The following is a 5,951-nucleotide window of genomic DNA, read 5'->3' on the forward strand; positions in this document are numbered from 1 at the left end:
AAAGGGATTGATATTGCCATTTTCACCCTTTAAATAAGAATCATCAGTGAACCATGAGTAGTTGGTATAACTCTCAAGAGTTTCATGCAGATTATCACAAAGGCTCAGGAGGTGATCTGTCAGTGTTAAGCAGTCATGAGTTGTCACGGAGCTTTATGTCTGAGCCCCGCGTCCACCACAGATGAGAATAAGTCTACCAAGACATGATCTGCTTGGGGAGGAGAGGTGGCTGATCTCTCAAAGGAGAAGGGCCCCAAGACTTTTCCTCCATGGGCTTTTATTAGGTTCATTTCGCACAGGAATACAAATAAAGCTCATCAATCATTGTCAGGCAGTAAGGGTCAAACAATACATAACTTACAGACAACTTTGAGGGCTTATTCTGAGTTACAATTAATTAGTTAAAGGTCTAATGATGTGTCTTGGGTGCCAGACACATCTCAGGTCTGGACCCTTATCTTTTAAGTTGAGGGTACAAATTAAGTAAGTTTCACAGGATCTTACACATGTTTTCTTAGGCTTGATTCCCCAGGGAATCCGCCCCTCCCAGCACAGGACTGCACTGCCCTCTGTTATTGCTTCAGGCTTAAATCAGGCAAGGGAAGTAAGGCAGCCAAGAGATTAGGAGACTTCCTGCAGACAGAATGAGGACTCAGGTTATTTCAAAGCTGAGGGGCAAGGGTCCATCAACCCCTTTTTCTATAGCCCCCCCAAGTCCTTCCCTGTGGGCTTATTCCTGATGACCAATGCCTGTCTTAGGTTGTTCCTCCCTTGAGGAATCTTACCCGCCATTGGCTAACTGGTCAAGCTCAGGGCCAAGCAGGGTGAAGTGGGCAGAGATGGCACCTCTGCCAGGGAGATAAGCTTTGTCTCCTTCATGGCTTATGGTCCCAACTCTGACTCAGCCTTAACCATGGGGGGTTATAGCTTCTGAAACCAGGCAGGGCAGTTCCCAATAATGAGGGGTTTCATTGGTAATGGAGAGGGGAGAGTAGCAGGGTTAAAGATCATATAATGTGAAAGAGTTTTGTGAGTAGCAGTTAAAAAAGGATTTCATAGGAGGTGAGACACTGACTGGAAGATGTTGAGTGTGATGAGAATTCAGAAGAACTTGTACTGAATGGGGTACACAGATGGTTAAAGGGGATCCCGCAAAAATTTCCTTGATGGCCTTAACTAAAAAAAACTGGTAGTAATGTCACCAAACAAAAAAAATGTGGGTTTGGCTGCCTGTTGCCACAAAAGCCAAACTGATGGACAGGTGCTGATGGAAAAGTTAAAGGTTTTATTTGGATGTTGCTCCATCTTGAAGAGTGGGGAGCTCCGCATCTCAAAGCTCATCTCTGCAAAACCAAGACAAAACCCAGCCATTCTCAGCAAGATCAGAACAAAGGCAATGCCCAGATTTCCTTTTCCATTTTAAAGTATCATCTTCTGGAGATCAAGGTGACTGCTAAGCAGTCATAGCTTAGCTTATTCCCAGCTGCTGTCTGGCTTCAGTCTTCCTCCTGGAGGTTGCAGTGTGGAGCCAGTGGGGCCATGGTCATGCAGCTGCTAGGGCCTCAAGTTTGCATGCTCCCATACAGGAGTGCAGAGAAACACTGGTGAATGTTTCACCAGATCAATGAGACAGAGACTCTATTCTGGAGGCCATGGGCCTCATGACTGCTAAGATCAGGTGGCCAAGGAGAGGACAGGCCAATGCATAACAGGGAGGTGGGTCAGGCCAGATTTTTGGGCAGATGTGAGTGGGGATACAGGTGAGAGGAGCAGCATAAGAGGCTGCACCACCCCCCACAAGGTGGGAGTGGAGTGGGGAAGCCCTGAAGACTGCAAATGAGCAGTTGCCCCAATAACCGGGCAGGGGGGTGTGACTGCGGAAATACCTTCCCAGGTTCTTCCACCACACAGAAAATTTTGGGTCAGACTATATAAAGTGGAGAGTACTGAAATGTTGCCCTCTTTGTTCTTCCCTGTTGCTCAGCTTCTGGAAGCTCTACTCACTGGGTCATAGGCCCTGGAGACCACGTGGTTTGGGAACATTCTTGTATTCATCCTCAAAATGGGAAGCCACTGTGGTGCTAGCTAGTGGCTGCACTGAGTGTTGCCCAGCAAAGCACACAGAGGGCTGCAGCTAGAGAAAGAAGGCAGCACACTGTGGGACACCCAAAGGCACAGACATTGAAAGATGCCTGAAGACAGACATTGACTAGAAACCAGCTAAGCCACCTGCCTTTCTTAAAGGATGGTACTTTTGGGTGGGAGAATAGGTTCTTGGTGCAGCCTTGAACTGAGATGAAAGAGAGTGGTAGGGTGATTTTCTCTGCATGTCATAGAAGAAATGGGCTTTGAGGCAGAAACCTGTCATTATTTCAAACTGTATAGACTTTGAATAAGAAAATTGCTTCCCTTTTCACCTAGCTCTGCCTCCAGAGTTTTTCCCTGTTGGTAGCAATTGGTAGGACCCCACTGGTAGCTTGGTTATAATAATGGCACCCAGTGTGGGGTTCTAGTTGCTTGTGGCCAGTGGGCCCCCAAGGAGTGGAACTGTAGGGTTTCTCAGTTGATGGGAATTTATCTGCATGCCTGCTAGAGGTGTTGGCCATACAAGCCTGGCAGGTGGAAAGGAAATGGGTCTGGGAAGGGAACAGAGTCTAAAAGGAGGGAGGATCACACTAGCTTTGGGGTCATGAACCAGGATCTGGGGATGACTGGCTGAGTTTTAGGGAGGCCATTGCCTGGGGACCACTGTTTGTGAGATTTATTGACAAAAACTTACTTGTGAGCATTTGTTGCGATAGTGGAGTCATGGTTTCAATTTTTTGTTTATATGTTTCCAGCTTGCCTGGGGTCTCATTGTGGTTATAATTATGGGTCTGTATGTCTGGGCCATCAAGGGTTGTTCTGTTTTGGCTCTTAGAGAGAGCCCACAGAGCCAAATTTTAGCAGACTAGTCCATGAACCGCCATCATTTAATGTCTAAGCTAGCTATTTATTATTGTAACATTGTGTGCTCTATGTATGCTTTGGATTGCAAGAAAAGGTTACCCCTAAATGGTTCCCTCAATTACTGTAACATCATGTGATTAGATTTGTTTTTCCAATGGTTAGGCAAATGGGATGAGATCCCTTGTATTAAGGAGTTCATCTTGTTGCATATTAGGATTTTACCAGATACAGAGGTCTGATTGATAGTGTAGAGAAGAGAAATGGCCCCAAAACCCTTCCCTGATAATAAGATACAGGAAAGTCTAGTTAATGCCCTGGCCCTAGGACACAAGATTATAGGAAGACCGCCCCTGTCACCACCTTCTTTGCTGAAATAGGGCCCAGAGAGAAATAGCCCCACTCCTATATGATGAATGAGGTATTTCCCCTTCAAAGACCTGTCAGGGCACCCAATTTGGCTCAGGAATATCCCTATTCAGAGTGGGGTGGAGGGTGGGGGTGGGGCTTCCTTCTCCACCTCCTGCTCCTCCTGCAAGGCTGGACTAGCAGCAGTGACAGAAGGCCAGTGACCCATAGAAGGGTATCTTGACTATGGCTGTGGTGCTCCAGCAGGACAATGTGTCTGGAGCAGCAGATTGCCACAGCTGAGCTGCCAAGTGCTGTTAAATCAGCCCAGAGGAAATGAGGGCACTCAGAACCCTTCCTTTCTTCATGAACCTCTGAAGGCCAGTGATGTCATTCTGGCATTAAGTCTTATCACTGATGAGAGAGTTAAGGAGCCCAGTCAAGAAACTGTGACTATAGAATCACCTGCAGTAGTGGTGAGTATTGCCAACAAAGAAGTATTAGCAAAAGCAATAGACCTTACTCATGAGAACAAAGATGATTTTCAGGTTATCACTGATTTGAGTCTACTGAGGTCCCCCAAAGTTCAAGCTGATAAAAGAGATATTAACAGGATACATAAAGCAATCTCTGCAGAAACTGAATACTCAAAGAGAACATGCTGTGAAGTCTGGGAAGAAAATCCCAATCCCAAAGATTAGGGGCCAATTGATGGTTAATTACTTGGGCTGAAAAATGTTGGCAATACAATGTTGCTTCAGAGCTGTTATTCAGCTCTCTTTCAATTAACTGAATTTGAAAGACTTGTCCTCAGCTACACTCTGCCACAAAATGTATTTGTAAATTGTCTGAATCACACAGAAAATAAAAAATATCATGTTTATGCAAGAGCTTGAGTATTTGTTTGCTCTGACGACGGGATCAAACTGCAAATTTTTGACTCTTCAGCAGCCCTGGATGTCTTAAAGGGAGCATTTTGATCACTTGAGGAATAGCAACAAGATGTGAGTGAATTCACACATAAGCTCCTGGATTGGCTAGAGGATGCATACCAGCTAGATGTTCATGCTAACAGATATCCCAGGAGCAAACCTGAAAACCCAATGGTATAGCTATTCTACGGTACTTTCCTCACTGAAAGAGTTTGTGGAGGAAATCTCTTTTGTAACAGTGAGACTTTTGGTCAAAATCTCCTTCAGGTAAATAGTTATTATAACTTAGACAAATGTTTGGAAGGGGCCATGGTGGTGGGTGACATAGAGCTGCTTCTAACCATTCAGTTAAGTATAGAAAAGAATGTTGGTTTACAAAACTACATCCAGTGTTAACCTTTGAACTCTCGAGATTTGAGTTCAATCAATCCCTTTGTTAGACAGAGAAAATTCACAATAAGCTGGGATTTCCTCAGATCATTTATATGGACAGGTACATGTATAGAAACAAAGAGCTTGTTTGAAGTAATAAAGAGTATATTCAGAAGTTGAAGGAGGAAGTAAAAGTCCTAGAGCAAAAACTGGAAAGGTAAGTGACATACAGCTCATGTCCAATTTGTTTCCCACTTTCAGACACTGTGAAACATGTCATTGAATTTGCCAGTGCAAAACCTGCCTCAGAAACTTCTATGTCTCAAAGTGGCACAGCATGACATTACCACCATCTTCAGTGCACTGCCCAGTCTCTGACCTGACATTCAAAGAAAGTACAAGTAGAGAAAGCTCTTCCCAGGCTATGACAATAAATAACAACTTCCTGGTCATCTATGGAAATGCCTGCATACCCAGCTCCTTGAACAATCGCACACGAGAACATAAACTTTGCTAAGACCTGTCTTCAGAGGTGGAGGAGTGAGATTGAACAGGATATACAAAATTTTAAAAATTGTTTGCAAGCATTAACCAGACTATTACGCATGTGTACTATGATCATCTCTCTTTTTAGGTGCTTTAGAGTCACTTGCACGCAGTTCTTGTTCATGAAGTACAAGCAAATGCTGGACACTACTATGCCTATATCTATAATCAACCCTAACAAGCAAGTCTGGCTGAAGTACAATGATATCGCTGTTACCAAATCTTCCCGGGAAGAACTTGAAAGAGATTCTCATGGAGGCCTGAGTAATGTTAGTGCTTACTTTTTAATGTATATTAACAACAAGCTACCCCACTTCAATGCAGACTCAACCGCAAGTAAAACAAACCAGGTGTTAGGAGAATTGGAAGCCTTATCTGTTGATCGTAAGCCTTACATTCAGGAAGATAACTGGAGATTTGAACAGGAAGTAGAGGAGTAGGAAGAAGAGCAGTCTTCTAAGATTCAAATGGAATTCTTCACCAACTCAGCCTGGAGTGAGGCATTCCATGAGGAATACTCCAGGCTCTATCAGCTGAGAATAGGATGTGCTTGCAAATCTAGGGAATTTTAGCTTCTTGATACTTAGTTAGAGTATGGACCTTCCCAGGACTGAAAAGAACAAGGATTGAAAATGAGTTATGGCTAAATTTGAATGCATATAGAAGGTTGTGAGAGTTTTAATTTGAAAGGAAAGAAACCTCAGCTCTCAGTTTTATGCTTGCTTTTGGATATTGTGGGGGCCCAGGGGAGCTTTGTTGTTTTGTTTACAGCAAGAATTCTCCTGTCTCTGTTGTGAGAAGAGTTGG

At 44.0% G+C, this 5,951-nt stretch overlaps 1 pseudogene; it reads left to right on the forward strand.

Moving 5' to 3' along the window:
• Positions 1-3,540: 3,540 nt before the first annotated feature.
• Positions 3,541-5,716, forward strand: LOC112297618 (ubiquitin carboxyl-terminal hydrolase 28 pseudogene; annotated as a pseudogene).
• The last annotated feature ends 235 nt before the right edge of the window (positions 5,717-5,951 follow it).

Source organism: Desmodus rotundus, chromosome 3 (assembly GCF_022682495.2).
Source record: "Desmodus rotundus isolate HL8 chromosome 3, HLdesRot8A.1, whole genome shotgun sequence".
NCBI classification, from domain to species: Eukaryota; Metazoa; Chordata; class Mammalia; order Chiroptera; family Phyllostomidae; genus Desmodus; species Desmodus rotundus.